The 23,574-nt window shown below is 42.8% G+C and overlaps 1 pseudogene across 1 annotated transcript; it reads left to right on the top strand.

Annotated features, from left to right (window-relative positions):
• The first annotated feature begins 3,921 nt into the window (after positions 1-3,921).
• Positions 3,922-23,036, top strand: LOC113197383 (zinc finger protein 268-like; annotated as a pseudogene). The gene is made up of 3 exons (XR_013343371.1): positions 3,922-4,101; positions 15,275-15,472; positions 19,404-23,036. The product of XR_013343371.1 is annotated as a zinc finger protein 268-like (transcript).
• Positions 23,037-23,574: the final 538 nt, after the last annotated feature.

Below are 23,574 nucleotides of genomic sequence, written 5' to 3'. Positions count from 1 at the left end.
CATGGAACAACACCTTTAAATGGGTCCAGTCTGTTATATGTAAGTTTTACCTCAATAAAATTGATTTTTGGGGTGTACCAGAGATTGAACTCCCGGGCACTGGACCACCGAGCCACACCCCCAGCCCTTTTTGTATTTTATTTAGAGACAGGGTCTCACTGAGTTGCTTAACACCTAGCTTTTACTGAGGCTGGCTTTGAACTCTGGATCCTCCTGCCTCAGCCTCCAAAGCTGCTGGGATTACAGGCGTGCACCTCTGTGCCCAGCAATAAAATTGATTTTTAAAATGTGTAGAAAACCAGGGTTTGCAGGGCAAGGAGGAGATCTGCAGCTGTTACTGAAGGTTGTAGTTATATGATAGGTGCTGATGTTGGCAGCTCCAGGGATAGCATAACATGAGGCAGCAATGTGCCAGGCCCTTTCATGATCAGGTAACTGCATATTTAAATCAATCCTATAAAGAATTAACATTACTCCTCCAACCCCATTCTACAGGGTTTGGAAACTTTGAGGTTAGGTTTGGAAATTTTAAGTAATTTGGCCAAATTCACCAAGATTGGAAATGGGAGAGCTTCATTTGAAGACTAGCAAGCCAGGCACAGTGGTGCACACCTGTAATCCCAGTGGCTTGGCAGGCCGAAGCCAAAGTATTGCAAGTTCAAGACCAGCTTCAGCAACTTAGTGAGGCCCTGTCTCAAAATAAAAAGGGCTCAGGATGTAGCTTTCTGGTTGAGTGTTCCTGGGTTTAATCCCTGGTATCATTAAAAAATATAAATAAAATAAATTTAAAAAGCAAAAAAACTAGCAAACTTGTGGCAGAGATGTGATAAGGTAGTCCCTGGTCCATAGTTGGGTGGTGTTGGAGTTACCTGTTCTGAGACAGAACTGAGTGCAGGCTGTCCTGGTGGTTACTGCTCTCCCCAGAGGCACGCTTACCCAGACTCCAACTGCCCTGTCCCTATTGTACTGTGGGCGGATGTGTTTTAGAACGCCATCTCCAGGTGAAGAAAGCATCCTGCATGGTTTGTGTGCATCTTGAGTCACATGCTGCCTCCTCTAGTGTCCATGACAGCTTTGCTTTCTGAGTTCAGTGACTCTTCTGGGGTTGTGACCAGAAGCAGAGGAGCTGGGTGCCACACCACATGTCCCGGGCTGGTGTCTGCATCTCTTCTGCTGCTCCTTGCCTCTGCATCTGAAGGGCTGGCCATCATGCTGGACAGAGGGGAAGCAAAGAGAAGTCTGTTTTTATGGTGCTGGGGAAGGAACCCATGGCTTCCTGTATGATGGGCAGGCCTTTGCCCCTGAGCCCTACAAGGCCCGGGCATCCTCAGTTACTGACATTACTGGTACATGACAAATTGATGTATTTCTAGCACTTGCCCATGCACTGTGCACTGTGCAGCCCGGCGGAGGCAAAAGATCCTAGTCTCAGGATGATTCAGATACGGCACCAGTGTCTTCTGAAGACTCTAGCAGTTTAGTTACCAGAACCCTGGGATCCTCTCCCAAGTCTGATCTCAGGCTGCAGCAGGGATTCTGGCAGAGAGCAGCTGCTTCTCCCTCCCTCAACCTGTCTCCATTCCCAAGGCAGCTGCCAGGGCAGAACCATGTTCTGTGTTCAGATTTTAAATGTTTTTGTATCTGTGTGCATTCTTAGTGTTCCCTGCTTGTTACCTGAATTTGTGGTTATAGACTCAGGAAAAAAAAATGGACCATAAAGGCAAGACTAAGGGCAGAAATTTTGGACTGCTTGGTTAGATCATTTAATACCAGTAATTGTATATTTAAGAAACATTAAGGTAGTAAATCTTTGTCCTGTGTTTTTTGCTACAATTTAAATAAGGTGGCAGGGAGAAGAGTTGTTGGGGTATGTGGCAGGAGTGGGGTGGAGGTGCAGGGCCTGTCTGCAGAAGGAGCACAGTAGAGACAAATTAAATGCTCTTGATTGACTACAATTGGAACTATTGGATTCTCTGCAGCCTTATTTGGATGAGTCCAGGCAGAGACCACCTCATGAAGCTTCCTGCTGTGTGCCGGGACAGGGATGCCACATTCAGGACTTTAGAGCCTTAAGAGGCTCAGCTTGACATTAACGTTGACATCCAAGGGTTGTCCACCATAACATTGGACTCTTGTTTTCATCAGACTTGAAGAACTGCAAATTTACAAAAAAATCATGGACAGGACACTGAGCTGAGAAGTGCTTTCGTCTTTTTTAGAATGCAGGATTTGGGGCTGTGGGTATGAAGTGAAGAACCAGCCAGCATCAGGTTATTCCAAGTCTCCATGCTCAGTGAGGAATGAGGTACTTACACAGTCTCAGCTACCTCACTATGACACGTTAATTAGTCACGGAGAAAATGAGTAACTTTAAGGCAATGATGCTGACCAACACATCTTAACCAGGTGACAAACTTCTCAGCAATGTAACAAACATCCTTAGCAATATGACAAAAAAATCAGAACCACCGTTCACCTCACAGGATGCAATGAAAAGAGCTCATCACGACTTCCATGACATCCCTGCGGCTAAAGTGGAGAATGGGTTCGTGAAACATTCCCAAAGGAGATGGTAGAGAGACCACAATTAGATAATGTGTGGTTCTACATTGGGGTTAGAATTTCACAGTGGCCACTGACATTCCCAAATGTAAGCTGTTACTTATGTTGTGAACCTTTGCACAGATAATGCAAAAACAGTGGAGGGTAAAACTGCATGTCAGGAAAAAAAATGGCTAGTTTCTCTTCAGAATGTTCCTAAGGAAGCAGTAAAAAATTCATTTTATTCCAGCACTTGAGTGCATACCTTCTTATGATTGCAGTGAACATTCTATGTTGTGTACTGAAGTTCTGGGGTTGTCCAAGTAAAATCACTTGCACTGTTACCTTGGTTGGGAGCTGAAGTTTGCATTAAAAGGCCACAGACTTTGACATTTTTTTCCCCCTAAATCAACCAATTGAACTTGTCACTTTAAGGAAAAGAATGCTAGTATTGTTTTGACAATATAAAATTAGTTTTCTGGGGCTGCGGTGTAGCTTCATGGTAGAGCACTTGCCTGGCATGCTTGAGGCCTTGGGTTTGAGCCTCAGCACGGCAAAAAAAAAAAAAAAAAAAAAAAAAGTCGAAAAATGTAATTTCAGGAAACTTATATCTATCATTGTGAATTTCAGTTTCATGATACTTAAGATCAATGATATTGATGATGATGATTTTATTGTTTAGTGAAATATGTCAACTCAGCTGGTACTTCCCAAATGGCTAATGCATGACGTTACAAAATAAATGATAGAAGAATCCGAAGTGCAAGGTAGATCAACGGATTTTAGTGTAATAAAGAAGAAAAGTTAACGTATATGGTTTTTAACTTTTTAAAAATTTTTTGTACTGGGGCTTGAACCCAGGGGTGCCTCAACCACTGACATCCCAGCCCTTTTACTTTTTGAGATTGGGCCTCTCTAAATTGCTGAGGCTAGTTTCCAAGTGGCGGTTCTGTCTCAGCCTCCAGAGCCGATGGGATCTAGGGACTGTGGTGTAGTTTCATGGTAGAGCACTTGCTCCGCGCCGGGCCCACCCACAGGGTTTTGAAGCCGAGAGACGCCCACTCGTCGCTCTGTTAAAATTCGGGACCGGGCTGGGAGGAAAAAAAGTCTACTCAGACCAGGCGGTTTGAGAGCCAGGCTGGCCAGCGGCTTCTCGGCCCTCCGGGGAGACAGACGCTCCCCAAAGTCGCGGACTGCGGCCAGCGTCTTTCGCTTTTTCGTCCACCAGAACGTCACTAACGGGGACAAGTAGCGGGGTGTCAGGAACCCCTGCGATTGCAGGGTGAGGGACGGGCCGTCGTCGCTGAGGCTCCCGGCATTCCCCCGTGCGGCCCCGCGCAGAGGCCTACGGGAGTTGTAGTTCCCCGCGCGCTGGGCCGCATGACGCACTTCCCGTGCGTCCGCGGGGCAGGGCGGGGCCTGTCGCCGGCGGCCGGACCCCTGTGCGGTCTTGGGCTCCCAGAGCTGGCGGCTGCTGTGCGGCTTGCGGAGCCGGAGCGGGTGCCCCTGCCCCACGGCCTCCTGGGCGTGGCCGGTAGGATCCGCACGGCCGCCGTCTGGGTGAGTGGGGCTTCCGCTCATCCCGGGAAGGCCCCTGCGAGGAAGGAGCGCTGTCGGCCGTCAGGCTGCTCTCTTCCTTCTGTCCGCTTCCTGCCCGCCAAGCCTCTAGTTGGCGGATGGTCATTGCCCTCCAGCTTGTCCCGCTGGCGGTCACTGCGTCTTGGGCACGTGTCGGTTAACTCGTCCGATTGTCCTGGGTTTGTGGTCCCGTGGCAGGTGCGAGTACGGAGTCAGGGTGCGGGGGTCTGCCGGCTCGGCGGGGAGCCGGCGGCGGGTCAGTGTGGGCGTGCTGCAGAGCTGCAGAGCTGTCGTGTTTCCCTGTGGTGGCGTCGGGCTTCCCACCCATTGCCTCTTTCCATTTTCATTTCTCGCTGAGTTGCCCAGACTGGCCTCCAACTTGCAGTCCTCCTGCCTCATCCGCACCTGTAGCGGGGATGACAGGCACGCACCATCAGCCCAGCGGAAAAGAGGTTTGTGAACTGAGTTTGGGAAGGTGAATGTGCTGGACCAGGACTGACCGCCAGTTCGTGAAGGGAGCCACGTGTACACATTTGAGAAGCTTCAGATGAGCTGCTGTGTTGGTGAAATTTGGGCTCTTTAGGATTGCTGGAATGAAGAGTTGTGGGGCTTAATGGTGGTGGTGGAAGTGTGTTTTAAGAAGTGAGGCCCGATGTGGTGGTGTATGCCTGGGAAGCAGAGGCAGGAGCATTACAAGTTGGAGGCCAGCCTCCGCAATTTAACAAGATGCTGTCTTAAAAGGAAAAAAAAAAAAAAGCCAGAGCCATAGGTAGGGAACACATCATAGAGGACTTTGTGAACCCCATTAAGAAGTTAGTTGGCTTTCATCCTGTAGGGGAGGTAGATTGCATTGTAGAGTTTCTCAGAGGATTTTTTTTTGACCTGGAAAAAGTTTTTTAATTGTGAGACTAGAGTTACATAATTTATTTGGTAAGAACTTTAGTGAAAAAAAAAAGAACAATATGAGAGAAAATGTACTCAAGGGAAGTAGGGAAATGAAAACTCTAAAAAAAAAAATTAAAATGCTACAAATAAGGATTGATACATTTTACCAATGAATCTTGTGTACTATTCTATAACACACTTCTATGTACAAAATTATACTACACACTAAATTTTGCACACATACAGGCACAGTATATATAAGATTATGTCATAATTTGTGAGAGATGGCTACAGATGCAAAAAATTTAAAATACAGAAAAATTAAATCTAACAAGAAGAGATATTTAATCAAGAGAAACATGTTGCGTTCACATCTTCATGCTGAAACAGTCCCTACATCCACTCCAGGGTGCATTTTCATTACCCCTGAATAGACAAGAAAGGTTCTTTGCTGAAGAGATTGCATGACTAATTCCAGTGAAAAAGCAGGCTGAAGAAGGGAATCACAAGTTCCCAACTCAAACTCAGCAACACAGTGAGGACGTAAGCAATTCAGTGAGACCATGTTTACATATTTGAAAAAAAAGTTAAAAAGAACTGGGATGTGACTCTGTTGCAGTAATTCCCATGCAGGTCAGCATGGGAAAAGAAAGAAGAAGCAGAGCAAGCAAAGCAGCAGCAGAAAAAAAAGTCCTTTATTGTGTACAAGCAATCTTTTTATAGTATTGTGAACAAAGAAGGCAGCCTTCCAACATCAATAAATCAGGTCTTTCAGCTAATTAAACATAGCACACACAAGTTTTACTTTCTAATCAGAAGTGACCCGCTTCTCCTGGCTAATCTATTCTCGGCCTGGAGTATGCTGAGCTCTGCTCTTGTTAAGAACAGATAATAAAATTTTTCTCAGCACCCTCCTAGCCCACTTCGCAGAACATCCCGTTTGCAGGCAAGCCCTCCCAAGGACAGCAGACACCTTGTTTTCAAGCATGTCCGCTGTTACCTATCTATGCCTTGACAGAATATCCCGTTTGCAGGCAAACTCCATCAAGGACAGTAATAGTAATGCAGTCACATCTGATTCTCTACATCTCCCTCCTTTTGTTTTTGTAAATGAGCCATAGCAGAAGCGATAAGAGAGGTTTCATGTTTCAGTTGCCTTTGCTTTTTCCAGCGTTGGAAGACTATGTACAAAACAAAACACAAAACAAAAATTATTACAGTGTTACCTAAAGAAGCTGACAACAAGGTAGAGAAATGACTTAAAGGATTTAAATTAGGAATACTTGAAGACAATTTTTGTAAAATGTCAGATCCTGTTAGTTCAGGTAATGTCTTACTAAAGGTGTCCATAATAGTTTTTTCCAAATTCATAATTTCTAAAGTTAAATTTTGATGTCCATTTAACCTTCTTTTAACAATTTCCCAGGAATCACTGGTATTATATGGCACAGGGGTCACAAATATGAGAAGAATTCCAGTCACACTTCAGAACACTTCTGGTAGCCAAGATAGTCACTTGATCGCCAAGCCAGGAAACAGTGTGTTGTAAATTGATCACATCTGTAGCCAGTTGAGAGTCTAAGTCCTTTTGTTGTTGCCATAATAAATGAGCATCTTGATGCCATGTTCTCACAAAATCCGAAGTTTGAATGCCTTGATGTAAAGCAACGCCAGCTACTGCAGCAGTGGCAGTTACAGAAGCAACTACAAGGATTGAAGCTATAACTATTCCTATTGATCGTCGAGAGCGATGTAACAAAACTTGAACAGCATTGTACAAATGAGTAACAGACAGTGAATCAGACCAAGGACGAGTCAAATTAACAGGCACCCACAATTCTGTGCGAGCTTTAACATTAACTAAAGAATAATTATGAATTTCTATTAATTCCCAATTCTATTTACACATTGAGTAAGATAACAGTCTATACATGATATTGTTCCCCAAGTTACCTTCCATTCTCAGTTTCCAATCATAAGAGAATAACGGAATTTAACACATGTAGAAACAAAATAAGTCAGATTATTATGTAGATGTATTTCAAAAGGAGAGGAATGGGATACATCTGATGTGAAATTTCCAGTCCATACAGTGAGTTTCCCAGATACCTGGGGTGCTTACCCTTTCGGTGCTGGATCCTGCCGACTACGCCAAATGTTGCAGTAATTCATGTGCAGGTCAGCATGGGAAAAGAAAGAAGAAGCAGAGCAAGCAAAGCAGCAGCAGAAAAAAAAGTCCTTTATTTTATACAAGCAATCTTTTTATAGTATTGTGAACAAAGAAGGCAGCCTTCTAACATCAATAAATCAGGTCTTTCAGCTAATTAAACATAGCATACAGAAGTTTTACTTTCTAATCAGAAGTGATCCGCTTCTCCTGGCTAATCTACTCTCGGCTTGGAGTATGCTGAGCTCTGTTCTTGTTAAGAAAAGATAATAAAATTTTTCTCAGCACCCTCCTAGCCCACTTGGCAGAACATCCTGTTTGCAGGCAAGTCCTCCCAAGGACAGCAGACACCTTGTTTTCAAGCATGTCCGCTGTTACCTTATCTAAATCTTGAAGGAGCCTCTCGTTTTCAAGCAGGCCCTCCCAAGGATAGCAGACACCTCGTTCAAGCATGTCCGCTGTTACCTATCTATGCCTTGACAGAATATCCCGTTTGCAGGCAAACTCCATCAAGGACAGTAATAGTAATGCAGTCACATCTGATTCTCTACATGACTCAGTGGTTAAGTGTCTCTCGCCTTAATTCCTGATACAAAAACAAGTAAAAGAGAATAAAGTAAAAAATTCCCTCAAGTTTGATGAGTAAGTGTAAAACAACTGAAAATCTCATGACATTTTTGTATACAAGGCTTTTCTCCAGAGTGAGTTCTCCCATGATACTCAAAATGTACCTGGAAAGGTGAAAGTGTCACCACATTGTTTAAAGAGCAGAAAGGTTTTCCATGATATGAATCCTTTTTAAGTCTTTAGAGGAAACCGTGAAAGATGAATACTGCCCCGCATGGCTTATCCACAAGATTTTATACAGTATGAGTCCTTTCATACAACGAAACAAAACTGGAACACCTAAGCCCTTTGTATTTCTTACTTGCATACAGTTTATTCAATTTGACATGAATCTTTCAAGAAGAATCTTCCCAGTCCTAAGAAAAAAGTGGGAAAATTAGAAGACTTCCCACATTTCTCACATTCTCAGGGCTTCTCTCCATAATTATTTTCATATATGAGAAGGAAAGCAGGGGTGGGATGGGAAGCTGACAGGATGTATCCAATCCTTCACATTCGAAGAATTTGTTTTCCAGTGTGAGTGAAATAGCTTTGAAGGCACCAGGGAAAATGGAATGATTTTCTAATTTTTTTTCCATTTAAAGCATTATTCAATTAGATGTGGTGGTGTATGCCCTTAATCCCAGAGACTCAGGGAGCTGAGGCAGAAGGATCACAAATGTGAAGCCAGAATCAGCAACTTAGGAAGACACTAAGGAACTCTGCAAGTTTCTGTCTCAAAATAAAAAGGAAAAGGGATGTGGCTCCGTGATAGAGGAACACCAGATTAAATCCCCAGTACAATAGGTAGATAGATTGATTGATTTATTGATTCAGACATGTGAGTACTGGAAGAACGATAAAGGCTTGCCATCGGAGAAAATGCCTGTTTATTGAGGAACAGCTCTGCATATTTATAGAGCCGGGGGCCTTTTGACAGTTATGACAGTTTAATGGTTGAACGGTTTGACAGTTGGCTGGGGTGGTTTCTGATTGGTGGGTAAGGATCATGTGAGCCAGCAGGGCTAGTCTGATTGGTGGGTAAGGATCATGTGAGCCAGCAGGGCTCACCATTGGACAGCAGGATCATGTGAGCCAGTGGGGCTCACCATTGGATGGCTCTTTTTGGGGGATGGGGAAGTTAGTCTTTGGAGCCGGGGCGACCCCCAACATTAGTACTTTCTTCTCTTTGAATTTGACAAGAAATATTGATTTACCACATTTCACATTCAAAGAATTTTTCTCCAGAAAATTTACTACATGTTAATGAGTGAAACATTATTAACAGAAGAATTTGCCAATTGTTTTCATGAGTATGATTTCTCTGCTCTGTGGGTTCCTTCATGTAAGTGAAACTGAGCAGATGTAACAAAGGCTTTTCCACATTATTTACAATCATAGAGCTTCTCTCTGGTATGTGTTCTTCCATGTCTTTGAAGGTCACTGGAACTAGGAAGAGCTTTGCCACAAAGCTTACACTCATAGGGCTTCTATCCAGTATGAATTTTTTCATGTGAGTGAAGGCTAGAGGGCTGAGTGAATGCTTTTCCACACTGCTTACACTCATAGGACTTCTCTCCAGTATGGATTTTTCCATGAATCTGAAGGTCATTGTATCTAGCAAAGGCTTTGTCACACTGCTTACATTCATAGGGCTTCTCTCCAGTATGCATTCTTCCATGAATGTGAAGGTGACTGGAAGTAGCAAAAGCTTTCCACACTGCTTACATTCATAAGGCTTCTTTCCAGCATGTGCTCTTCCATGAATCTGAAGGGAACTGGATGTAGCAAAGGCATTGCCACATTGCTTACATTCATGGGGTTTTTCTCCAGTATAAATTTTTTTCATGTGACTGAAGGCCAGAGGACCTAGTGAAGGCTTTTCACACTGCTTACACTCATAGGATTTCTCTCCAGTATGCATTCTTCCATGAATCTGAAGGTTAGTGGATGTAGCAAAGGCTTTGCCACATTGCTTACACTCATAGGGCTTCTCTCCAGTATGTGTTCTTCCGTGAATCTGAAGGTCACTGGATCTAGCAAAGGCTTTGCTGCATTGCTTACATTCATAGGGCTTTTCTCCAGTATAATTTTTTTTCATGTGAGTAAAGGAGACTGGATGTAGCAAAGGCTTTGCCACACTGCTTACATTCATAGGGCTTCTCCCCAATATGTACTCTTCCATGTTTGTGAAGGCTAGTGGAACTAGCAAATGCATTGCCACGCTGTTTACATTCATAGGGCTTCTCTCCAGTATGTGTTCTCTGATGTATTCTAAGTAAACTGGGATAAGCACTGTCTTTCCCACATGCCTTACATTTGGAACGTGCATTCCCTGTGTGTGTGATCCTGTACATTTGAAGACTTGTGTGTGAAATAAAGGTTTGACCACCTTGTTTACATTTACAGTTTCTCTCCAGAATGAGTTCTTTCATGTCTTCTAAATAAAGAGGGGAAATGAAAGGCTTTCCCATGTACCTCACATTGAAAAGGTTGACCTCCACTGTGTGTTCTCATGTGTCTTTGAACACCTGTGGGAGTAGAAGAGGCTTCATCACATTGTTGATATTCATAGGGTTGCCACCCAGTATGAGTGTCTTCATGCCTTTGAATGTCACTGGAACAACTGAAGACTTTCCCACATACTGTACTTTCATATGGTCCATTTACAGTTTGTGTTAACATTTGTGTGTGAACACTTTTGAGAGAATCCAGGGATTGCCTGTACTGTTTAAATTCACGTGGCTTCTCTTCACATTCCTCATGCTTGTAGCATTTTTGTCCAGAGTAAGATGTGATGTGCCTTAGAATGGTCTCAGAACTTTCAATCTTATCTTCAATGTTCTCTTCATCCCATTTGTTTCCTATAAAAGCCAGGTTTCTGAGGACTTCCAGCATCACATCTCTGTAAAGGTTCTTTTGGGAAAGATCCAAAAAAGCCCATTCCTTCTGGGTGAAGTTCACAGCCACATCCTCAAAAGTCACTGAGATCATTTTTGTCTTCCTTGGTGACCCTGTGATTTCTCGAGGAACCTCCAGGCACCACAGATCTCAGGGACACAGGCTGCTCAGAAGCACCTAGGCTTTTCACACAGAGGATTTTTAAATGGAAGAGTCTGCAGCTGGCAAGAGAACACTAAATAAACTAGTGGTTTTGAGAAGAGGAGGTAGGGGCACAAGGTACTGCATTTGATAAGTAGCTGAGTACTGGTGGACAGAGAGTCAGAAGGCCAGGAAGGAGGCTGGAGCTCTGGTCTGTGGGCCTGCGTTTATGGTTGCACCAGACCAGGTGGAAGGGAAGACTCTTGGTTTTTCTTGGGAGGGGTGTTTAGATTTCTGGTGGCAGTTGCTGGTGGGTAGGTGTGCATCTCAAGAGAAAGTTCCACTGATTGCTCAGGGAGAACAGTGCTTAGGGCAATAGCAAGGGAAGTCAAGGAAAGAGTGGTAGAGATGAGACAGAGCCCAAGAAAAGTATGAGAGAATAAGGAGAGACTTGTGTTCCAGTGTTAAAGAAAGGGAAGCCTGAAAAAAATGGTTGCTGCCCTGAGCTGCCCCAGGGAGATCAAGTAATATTAGATCATTATCTTGGTCCATTGTGCTGTTATAGCAAAATGCCTCAGACTGGGTAATTTATAGAGAACAGAAATAAATTTTGTCATGATTCTAGAGGCTGGAAAGACCAAGATCCTGGTGCCAGCATTTCAGTGTCTGTTGAGGGCTGTTCCCTACTTCCAAGGTGGTGCAGCCTTAACGTGTCCTCATGTGGTGCAGATGGTAAAAAGGGCTGCATGTGCCCTTGCCTGGCAGGAGAGGTGGAAGGGCAGGCAGCTTTCTGAAGGCTCTCTTACAGGGCATTAGTCCCACTCATGAGGGCAGAGCTCTTGTGACCTGATCCTTTCCCAGAAGGCTTCGCCTCTTAGTCCACCTCAGTAAGGATTGTTTCACCATGAAACTTGGAGGAACACAAACATTTAAACCACAGTGGTCATGGAATCCTAAATTGCATTTAGTGGTGATGGATGGTGGTGTTTCTAGTAATATTTCTAGAGGAGAATGCAGGTGTGTGTGCATGATAGGTGGGGAGGGTGATGAAAGTGTGAAGGGGGAGGAGCACAGTTGGGTGCAGAAATGGAATTTGGGGCAGTGGAGACGGTGGCGTAGACTTGGTTAAGATGCTCTGCTGTGATGGGATGAAACAGCTTGTGGGGAACCACCAGGATCTTGGGTTTCATACCAAGATGGTATGAAATCTGTTTGAAATCAATAGATTTACTCTTTGCAGATGGTATTTATTCAGAAAGTATATGAAAGAAGTTATGTTACTTGCCATTGAAATAAAAGGATAAAATTGCATTCAATTTAAGATGTGTAGAGGACTTAGATAAAGAGAGCTTTACAATGTCAGTATGCTAATCAACATATATATAGTGTAAGGTCAAAGCACTCTTGGCAGGGGGTGGTAGTACTGTAGATTGAACCCAGGGCCTCCCAGATGCTAGGCAAGTTCTTTACCTTTGATCTACTTTGGCAGCCCCCTTCTGTTGGAGTCCACTTCCAACAGGGGTTCTCAGGAGATGAATGGATGGTGAGGAGTCCGCGAAAGGGGGGTGGAGAAACAACACAGACACAAAAGTGAAGATGCTGAATCTCAATCTTTACTTGTGAAGTTAATCATATATACTTTTCATTTTGGCAGACTCACAGTACTTGGTGGTTACAAAACAGGAATCATTCAAAGAAACGAAATATTACATAGCTACAATTAGATAAGAAGAATGAATCTTGGCTTATGCATAAGCAAGCATTTTTACTTTCAGTTCGAGTTTTGCTTTGAGCTGTTTCTGCTTAGTTAGCTTTTAATAATAGTTAAAAATGTCCCAGACTATTTGCCTATACCTTGACTATTCTTTCTTGACTTACTGACTAGAATCGGTGCCACAGTTATTGCAAGTGGTTAACTTGAAAAGAGAGGCTACTAATTTTAATCAAACAAGAGCAAGAGCACAAACCATTGTGCACAGTAATAAGAACAAGTTGCCCAGTACTAAGTGCTAATCTGTCTTCTTAACATTAATTCTTCTTCTCTAGATTTTAATTTAATTTCTCAAAAACTTCCTTGACTGTTTTTCCTACGGGGGATTTTCATTAAACATTAACAATTTACGTTCCACAGCTAAATCATTGCATTTAGAGTAAACAGATTTATTCTTTAGAAGTAGTTGCATTAATTGGGAAAGTCATGTTTTTTCCTTCATACTTAATGGTCATATGAGAAGTCGCAACTATACTTATTAAAGGAATACAAAAGCAAACCAGCCCATTACCAGAAACATACTGCGCTCCTCCAGAGGATGGACACCTTACGCCATCCACCTCAGTAGGGCCTTGCCATTGCCTGAGTCAGGGGAGGGGCGCAGCACCCTTCCTTGTTTTTGTGCAGGAGATCAAACCCAGGGTTTCTTGCATGCTAGGCATGCACTGAACTACCACTGAACTAAATGGTAAGCCTTTCTTGATAAGCTGCCCAGGCTTATCTGGAATTTGAGACCCTCCTGCCTCAGCCTTTCAAGTAGCTGGGAGCACAGGTGTGGCCTCTATACCTGGCCAGGTCTGAGCACTTTACACATATTAGCTTTAATCCTCGCAGCAGCCTCATGAGGAAGGTACTAATGCTAACTGCTCTTATAGATGAGGAAATTTCAACAAAGATGCGTAAAGTGGTTTGCTATGTTCACAGCATGTAGGTTGCCAGAGGCAGTTAGACTCCAGACACTGAGTTCTCAATACTAGAGTCCATATACTTGGAAGTTAAAGTGCACCCTAATGCTGGCACTGTGGGCACACCTGCTCAGGAGTCTGAGGCAGAGGATCTCAAGTTGGAGGCCAGACTAGGCAACTTAGCCAAACACTGTCTCAAAAATTTAAAAAAGGGGGAGTGCAGGGGGCTCAGTGGTAGAGCTCCCAGGATGGCAAAAGAAAAACAGCAGCAATAACAAAACAAACCAACCTGTGAACAGTCTTTGTAGAAGTCATTTTCATTGCTTCTCTGGATGGTTTTACTCTGTCCTTACTTCTTTAGGCTTTCTTCACTTTCACCTTTGCTGCCCTCTGGTTTCTGCAGAATTTTTCCTTCCTTTTTCTTAGTTTTTTTTTTAGTTGTAGATGGACACAACTCTTTATTTATTTATTTATTTTTATGTGGTGCTGAGGATCAAACCCAGTGTCTCACACGTGTGAGGCAAGCGCTCTACCACTGAGCCACAACCCCAGCCTCACTTTGTTCTTCCTAATTTGATCTTAGTTTCTCATTTTTTCCCCAGTTCATTTCTTAGTTCTCATATTTCTTATTTCACATTCTTCATCTGCCTTCTAGGTCCTTTATTTATGATTGTCCTTTCTTTTTGTTTTCCTAATTTTAACTTCTAAAACACTAGGTTACAATTTATGTGCATGTACAAAAGGGTCAGATATTTTGGATGTGTTTTTCCTGTCTATGAGCCTTCTTTGGTTCTTTTAAAACCAAAGAAGTTCAAATAAGGTGTTTTTTGGCTGTTCTTTTGGGGTCTGGAATGGGCCAGATCTTGCTTCACTACCAGAGGCTCCTGCCTCTGTCTGTACCACGAAGGCTGTCCCTGCCAGGAGGCTTTTTCCTGCCCTGATCCCGTCTCTTGTGGGGCTGGACGTGCCTTGTGTTCTGGTGCATTTTCTCTCATATTCACATGCTGCGTGTTGTTCAGATTGTTTCTGGGTAAGCCTCTGCTGGATCCTCTCTCTCCATCTAAATCCTGTCTCTCCCTTCTCTCCTGTGCCCCACTCTGAGCCCCCTCCACTTTTCCCTCCCTCCCCTGAGTCTATTTTTCTCTCTTGCTTCTCTGTTTCATTTTGGTCTCTGTTTCCAGTAACTTTCCCTTAGACTGAGAATCTGTGCTCTGGAAGTAACTGCTTATCAATTTCTCAGCTCCCTGTGGTCTCAGATGATCAGATCCTTAGCACCATATATAAATAAATAAAATAAAGACATGCTCTCCACCTGCAACTACCAAAAACAAAATAAAACAAAAATAAACAACCCCCATAAATAAATAAATAAAAACAAAAAACAAACAAAACCCCCAAAACCTCAAGAGGTGAACTGTTATAGCATCAGATGGTGGGAGGGGCTGGCCATGACTGACACGTGTGGTCCAGAACATCTTGTGGGATGTCCCTGAGCATTTGGCAGCCATGCTCATTTACCTTGCTGCCTCGCAGTCCTGTAAATATCCAGTGAACCTGGTGGTTTGTTGCATTTCCAGGGCTTTAGGCTGTTCGGGAGCTGGTGGAACTGCCATCAATGTGCTGGGCTCCGTATATGCATTCTGGTTCTTGCCCTGCTGCTGCCAACTACTGTGCACAGAACCCCAGCCTCCCCTCCATGTGGGCAGGAGTCACCAGCTGGAGATTGAGGTGGGGCCGGAAGGAAACCTTTGCTGAAGTGAGCTTCTCTTGAGCCCACAGGTTCCTCCTCTCCAGGAAGGAGACCACTCATGTGATGGGATCAGAGAGCATCAAGGTCAGGATCCTGTTCTCCAAGGGACCCCCGACTAGAGGCCTCTCCTGGGAGCAGCTGGGCAGAGGCAGAAGAGCCCCAGGACAGAGAAGGTCCTAGAGTGGCTGTTTATTTCCCAGGAACAGCTAGAAACCACCAAGTCCTGGGTGAGTTGCTTGCTTGTCTATTTCATTTCCTCCCTTTATATTTTGTTTTTTGTTTGTTTTCCATGGAGGAGGCCTGGAGATCCTTAGGTCAGTGGGCTGAGTCAATTGCCTTTTTTTTTTTTGATGGGGGGAGTACCAGGGATTGAACTCAGGGGCACTTGACCCCTGGGCCATATTCTCCGCCCTGTTTTGAATTATATTTAGAGGTAGGATCTCACTGAGTTGCTTAGTGCCTTGCTTTTGCTGAGGCCGGCTTTGAACACTACCATGCCTGGCCTCAGTCACTTTTTGGTTGGTACCTTTTACACATCATGTGGCCTTTGTGCACTCATACCTTTTTTATACCTTTATTCATACATTCACTTATGTCTGCATACCTGATTGCTGCCTCCTTCCAAACCTTGAAATTATTCTGTTTTAGAGTATGCTTTTGTTTATGTGTGTTTGTAAGGTGTGTGTTGTTCTGGAAGCTGTTAAAAATGCAGAATCTCAGACTACACCCCCATTCTTTATTTTAGAGTCTTCATATTTACAATGATTAATATCAGACTCTTCTCAGGGCATGATGGAGCATGCCTGTCATCCCAGTGACTCTGGAGGCTGAAGCAGGAGGATTACAAGTTTGAGGCCAGCCTGGACAATTTAGGGAGACCCTGTCTTAAAATAAAAAATGAAAAGGGCTGGGGATGTGGCTCTGTGGTAGAGCACCCCTGGGTTCAATCTGAGGATAGGGAAAAAAAAATCAGACTATTCATCTCTATGGGAGTCTTTGATTCATGTATAGTAAAGTTTACATCAAACTTGATACAAGTCCATATTCATATTTTACCTGGGGTAGTGCTTTTTATCATCAACATTTTTGTTAGGAAGAATTTTAAATGCAGGCTAGAATTGAATGGCTGTTTCCAGTGAGCACATGCTTGTCTGGCACTTCAGATTCACCAGTATCATTAGTGTTCAGTGTCTGTTCAGTTTTTTTTTTTCCTGGCTTGGGCTCTTCACTTTTTTAATGTCCTCCCACCCCATCTGAGTGGATGGCTAGGCCCTTCTCTCCTTCGTGGACATGTTTGTGTATTTCTCCTGGGAGGAGTGGCAGCTGTTGGATCCAGTGTAAAAGTGCCTGTACTGGAGCATGATGTTGGAGAACTACTGCAATCTGGTGTCCCTGGGTAGGTGCCGCTTCCTGAGGGGAGTGAGTATAGACCTGAGGCCACCTCCCCTACTGCTCTGCCGGAACTCTTTGTGTTGTTGGCTTCACTTAGAGCTTTCCTTAGTCAGTCTCAGTTTATTGGTTGAATGACCTTTGCCTGAGTGCATGGTTTTCTCTTCACAGCGTATCCACACTACACCTGGTGTTGTCTTCAGGTTAGAACAAGGGGCAGAGCTGTGTGTGGTGCAGACTCAGAGCCTGAGTCGAGGCCACCCAGGTCAGTGATGGAGGTGATGTGCTCTCTCCTCTCTCTCAGAGCTGGTGTGAGTCTCTATGTGACTCACCCTCTTGTCTATTCAGTTTTGGTCTCCTTCACAGTCATGCTCTTAATTAATCTCCTCCTTGGCACCCTCCATTCCCTTCTTGCTTGATTGATGATATTCTCACTTTATTACTCATGTAAGCAAGGTTCCTCTCCCCCGCTTACTGGCGTGGCTTCCTCTCTGTCCTTTATACATGCATGCATACTTGTGTGTGTGTGTGTGTGTGTGTGTGTATATACATATACATATACACACACACACACACAGTTTATGCTTAAATTCAACAGGTGCAGTTCCAACTTTTTCTCTTTGTAAACTGTTGGGGAATCTTCGCCTTCTAGGTTGGCCTTGCTGGTTGCCTTAACATGCTCCTGTCACCCTCTAAGCACATCTAGCATCATATGAAGCCTGTCCCCTTTCCCACTTCAGTCCCCCACCCCATGGAGCCTGTCTTCATGCTGTTCCTCCAAGTCCTCATTCCCCTCAGGTCTTCTCTTGCTCTTTCCTCTATGTCTGTGGGGGTCTTTGAGTATTCTTTTTTCTTTTCTTTTTTTAAAAAAATTTTTTTGGTTGTAGATGGACACAATACCTTTATTTATTTATTTATTTTTGTGTGATGCTGAGGCTCGAACCCAGGGCCTCACACATGCTAGGCAAGTGCTCCACTTCTGAGCCACAACTCCAGCCCCTCCTTTATTCTTGTATGTTGTAACTCTGAGGGGTGTGTGTGTGTGTGTGTGTGTGTGTGTGTACACGTAATGCTGGGGATGGAGCCCAGGACCTTGTGCATGGTAGGCAAGTGCTCCACCAGGGAGCAACTCCCCTGCTCATGTGTTGTAACTTTTAAAACCTTCTTAGTCCATTTTGGGTTCATATTAACTATACATAACATTGGGGTTAATTTTGACCAAGTAATAAAAGCATGGAATATATTTTGCTATAACTCACTGCCAAGTATTTACCCTTTTGTGGGGAGCCACTCTGAATGACCCATGCCTTCTGACCGATCACTACATTTCGTGGTGTCTTGGGCGTTGTCCCAGCTCAAAAAGTAGAAGGCGTGTCTTCAGATGTAGATGTCACCCCTGAGGTTGAATTACACTAACCTGGTCCTTGTAACCCTGCCCCTTCTGGCCTTTTTTGGATAGAACTTTCAAAGAACAAGAGTTCCTGCAATAAAAGCCCACTTCTGAACGTGCTCTCTCTCTCTCTCACCAGCCTCTTGTGACTTTCTCTTGCTTTCCCATTTTGGGAGCCTGAGGCTGAGAGCGGAGAAGCCTTCCAGAAGCTTGTTTTAAGGTAAAATGTGTGTCTGTGTTTTATTTGGTGTACCTAGAAATTCACACAGGCGACCTTAACTTCAGCTCCTCGTGCAGGTCGGGGGCAGCACCCTTTCCTTCTCCCATTCCCTTTGCTCTAGTCTACTGATTTGTCTGCTCTTTGTTCACAGTTTATTTTTAAATTAGTGTCTTGTGGATGTACATAATGGTGAGTCACTGTAATGTATTCATAAATATGCATAGGAAGGTTAGATCAGATTTATTCCATTGTCCCTTATCTCATTTTTTTCTCCCTCTCCCTCAACCCTTCAATTCCCTTCTTCTATGCTAGAGGTTCTTCTATTCCTTCATTACATTTATTCTCAGGTGTTTCATATTATTTTTTAGGATATTGTGAATGAGATAGTTTTCCTAATTTCTTTTTCAGTCTTGCTATGTTACTGAGGCTGGTCCTTCTGATCCTCCTGCCTCAGTCTCCCCAGTTGCTGGAGTTATATACATGTGCCACATTGCATGGCTTCTTGGTGTATGTTATTGAAGCACTTTCTTCAGTAGCACTTCCTTCCTGAGAAAGGGTGCATGTGATAGACATTTTGAGCCTTATATATCTGACAATATTTTCACTCTCAGTATTGTCAGTTGTTCTGTTTTCTGTCTTCAAACACTACTAATAAGAGGTCTGATGCCATTTTAATTTTTGTTCCATTGTATGAAACTTTGTTTTGTTGTTCCTCTGGGAGTCTTTAAGAACTGCTCCTTATCCTAAGTAGCTTCATGATGATGGTCCATGTGATCTAGGTGTTCTATGGGACATTATTCCCAAAGGGATTATGAGCTAATCTGCAATGCTCTCTGCCATTTCTACAGAGCTTAGCACAATGTTTGGTACATAAAATGTATACAGTATTTGTTGAATGAAACTAATGCTTAAAGATCCCATACAACTTCTTTATATTATGCTCACTGTTCCTTGAGTGGATTTGTTTTTGTTACATTATACAAAACTTGGAATTCAAAACCATCTTTATTTGTTGTTAGTTTCTTATAGCAGTCGATCTCTCTTTTAAGATCTGATGTCTGAAACTAAAAATCTTATGACATGGTAATTTTATTGCAGTTGTATACCATACCAGGATCATGTTCTTATTTATAACATGACTAATTATTTTCACTTCTAGACAAAATCTGGGAGATTGGTGATCATACAGAGAGGCAACAGGAGAACCAAGGCAAGGTGGCAAGCGTGGCAAAAAGCTTTGAATGTACTTCATTTGGAGAATTGTGTCTTCTCAGTACAAGTTATACTTCAAGACAATGTTCATAACTGTGGAACACATGGAAAGATGTTGAACTATGATATACTAATTATGAACTATGATACTAATTATGCTGGAAAGAATCCTAGTGGGTTTCACATACAGGGGGAATTATTATTTTATTCTAAGCATGAGCAAACTGTTACTGGAATTACATAATATGAAAATAACAAATCTGGGAAAACTGAACAAGAAGTCACCACTTATTTGCCAGCAGGTGCATCATGGGGAGAAAGCCTATAGCAGCAGGTCATACCTTGTAGTGCATCAGCAAACTCCTGTGGAAGGGAAAATCTGTGAATGCAGTGGATTTGGGAAGGACTTCAGTAGTAAGGCATACTTCATTGAATGCCATAAAACCTACACAGGAGAGAAACTACATGAAAGCAGTGAATATGGGAAAGCTTTTGGTTTCACTCCACAACATGTCACACATCAGAGGATTCGTACAGGCAGTAATCCCCATGAATGTTGTGAATGTGGGAATGTCTGCAAAAGAAAAGACTAGCTCATTCTACACCAGAGAAGTCATGCAGGACAGAAACCCTATGGGTGTGATGAATGTGGGAAAGCTTTTGGTTTGAAGTCACAGCTCATTATACATCAAAGAACTCACACAGGAGAGAAACCATATGAATGCAGTGAATGTAAGAAAGCCTTCAATACAAAGTCAAATCTTATGGTATACCAGAGAACTCACACAGGAGAGAAGCCCTATGTCTGTACTGACTGTGGGAAAGCCTTCACATTCAAGTCACAGCTCATTTACATCAGGGGGTACACACCGGAGTAAAGCCCTGTGGTTGTAATGAGTGTGGGAAAGCCTTCAGTTTGAAGTCACAGCTCATTGTGCATCAGAGAAGTTACATAGGAGTGAAGCCATATGGATGTAATGAGTGTGGGAAGGCCTTTAGGAGAAAGTCCTACCTCATTATACACATGCGGACATACACAGGAGAGAAACTCCATGAGTGCAGTAGTCGTGGGAGGGCCTTCAGTTTTAATTCACAACTCATTATACACCAGAGGATTCACACAGGAGAGAGCCTCTATGAATGCCATGAATGTGGGAAAGCCTTCAATTGGAAATACCAGCTCATTTCACACCAGAGAAGTCATGCAGGACAGAAACCCTATGGGTGTGATGAATGTGGGAAAGCTTTTGGTTTGAAGTCACAGCTCATTATACATCAAAAAACTCACACAGGGGCTGGGGATGTGGCTCAAGCGGTAGCACGCTTGCCTGGTATGCGTGTGGCCCGGGTTCGATCCTCAGCACCACATACAAACAAAGATGTTGTGTCTCTCAAAAGCTAAAAAATAAATATTAAAATTCTCTCTCTCTAAAAAAAAATTAAAAAAAAACACACAGGAGAGAAACCATATGAATGCAGTGAATGTCAGAAAGCCTTCAATACAAAGTCAAATCTTATGGTACATCAGAGAACTCACACAGGAGAGAAACCCTATGTCTGTACTGACTGTGGGAAAGCCTTCACATTCAAGTCACAGCTCATTGTACATTAGATGGTACACACTGGAGTAAAGCCCTATGGGTGTTATGAGCCTTCAGTTTGAAGTCACAGCTCATTGTGCATCAGAGAAGTCACACAGGAGTGAAACCTTATGTGTGCAATGAATGTAGCAAGGCTTTCAGGAGTAAGTCCTACCTCATTTTACACATGCAGACACACACAGGAGAGACGCCACATGCCTGCACTGAATGTGGGAAGTCCTTTAGTTTCCATTCACGGTTAATTTTGCATCATAGAATTCATACCGGAAAAAAAACCTTTGAATGCAGGGAATGTGGGAAAACTTTTAATAGGAAAGACCAGCTCATTGCACATCAGCAAACTCAAGCAGGCGAAAAACCCTATGTATGTAGCAAATGTGGGAAAGCCTTCAACAGCAGGTCATACCTCATTATACATATGCAGACTCATTCAGGAAAGAAACCATATGCATGTAGTGAATGTGGGAAAGCCTTCATTTGGAAGTCACTACTCCTTGTACATGAGTGAACTCATGTAGGGCAAAACCCTTATAAATGCAATCAGTGTAAGAAGTTCTTCAGTGGGAAATTATAGGTTGTCATACATCAGAGAATGCACATAAGAGAGAAACCCTATGAGTGTAGCGAGTGTGATAAAGCCTTCATTAGGCAATCTCAGCTTATTGTACAGCAGAGAACTCACTCAGGAGAGAAGCCCTATGGATGCACTGAATGTGGAAAGACCTTCTCTCAGAAGTCAATTCTCAGTGCACACCAGAAGACACATACAGGAGAGAAACCTTGCAAATGCTCTGAGTGTGGGAAAGCCTTTTGTTGGAAGTCACACTTATTATGCATCAGAGACCTCATGCAGATGAGAAACATATTGATGCATTTCATATCAGAAAATTTCTCTCAAAAGTTAATTCACAGGGAATAGCAACAAAATCATATAAAAGAGAAACTCAATTTGAGTCATCTCATTGTATGCCAGAAAACTCATATTAAACAGAAATGTTTTCAATGGTTGGCATATGCCAGGAATCCACATAGTAATTACAAAAAGCTGTTCTTTTTTAAAAATATTTTTATTAGTTGTTGATGAAAAAATTTACTTATTTGTATGTGGTGCCGAGAATCAAACCCAGTGCCTCACACTCTACCGCTGAGCCACAATCCCAGCCCTCCAAAAGCTGTTCTTTATGCTCCAAAATACTAGGAAGTACACACAGGATGCTAAAAATTCAGCAAACCCTCTGAATGTTTTCAGCAGCAGATCTTTTATTTTACCTATTTATTTATTTTTTGAAAGAGGTCTTACTCTATTGACCAGGCTGGTTTCAAGAATCTGGGCTCAAGTGACCCTCCTGCCTCATTCTCTCTAGTAGTGGGGACTATGGGTTCTTGCCACTGTACCTTGCTTCAATCTATACTTGTGGGAAACCACAAGTTTCCCATGAGTGAGATGAGTACTGGCAGTTTGTCTTAGTCCATGGTAAAGTTCATGGAGGAAGTTTTGTGAAGAAAATGAATGTGGAATGGACTCTGCTGACATTTATTATTTATTAGTCATTGGGATTTTAAAGAGAAAAATATTAGAACCAGTGAATGGCAGAACTATCAAAATTACAAATGTAGGAGCAGGGGCCCATACCTTAGAGGACCATGCTATACATTATGGTTTCTTTTTTAAAAAAAAATATTTATTTTTTACTTGTAGTTGGACATGATATCTTTATTTTATTTATTGTTATGTGGTACTGAGGATCGAACCCAGGGGCTTGCATGTGCTAGGCGAGTGCTCTACTGCTGAGCCACATCCCCAGCCCCATTATGGTTTCTTCATCTAGAAATGGCCAGCTTCTAGTGATGATGATGATGATGATGATGATGTAGGAGTGAAGATTTCTGAATGTATCACATGAGGGAAAGCCTCAGCAGTAAGGTTCACCTCATCAGGTATCCGAATGTTCATTCTAAAATGCCTGTTATTTCATTTAATCTGGAAAAATTTCCTTTAGAAATATTTTTTTAAAATATATTTTTAACTAAAAAGATATTGTAGATGGTCACAATATCTTTATTTATTTTTATGTGGTGCTAAGGATTGAACCTAGTGCCTCACATGTGAGGCAGGTGCTCCACCATTGAGCCACAGTCCCAGCCCCTCCTTTAGAAATAATTTTAAGGGAAATTATTTTGTAGATGATCCAAGTTTTATGAAAAGATGGGAGGAAATATTCAACTTTAAATGGTAAACAAATACAATTTTTTAGTGTGTAAATAAATGTTATAATCAGAATTTCACTAAGAAATACATCCTAAGGCCTACAGAAATTATTTAAATATCTTCCTGTGTTACTTCATGTGGCTTTTGTATAGTTGGATGTTTGACTTAGAAATGCCATGTGTGAAACAGATAGCATATACAGGATTGCTTACCAGAGTTCCTACCCTCTAGACCAACATGTTTCTTTGTTTCTGAGTAAATAAAACTTGGTTTTTGGATAACTATGGCTAATAAAAATGAATTTTTAG

Source organism: Urocitellus parryii, chromosome 3 (genome assembly GCF_045843805.1).
Source record: "Urocitellus parryii isolate mUroPar1 chromosome 3, mUroPar1.hap1, whole genome shotgun sequence".
In the NCBI taxonomy this organism is placed as follows: domain Eukaryota; kingdom Metazoa; phylum Chordata; class Mammalia; order Rodentia; family Sciuridae; genus Urocitellus; species Urocitellus parryii.
This window is presented reverse-complemented; position numbering and strand designations above follow the sequence as displayed.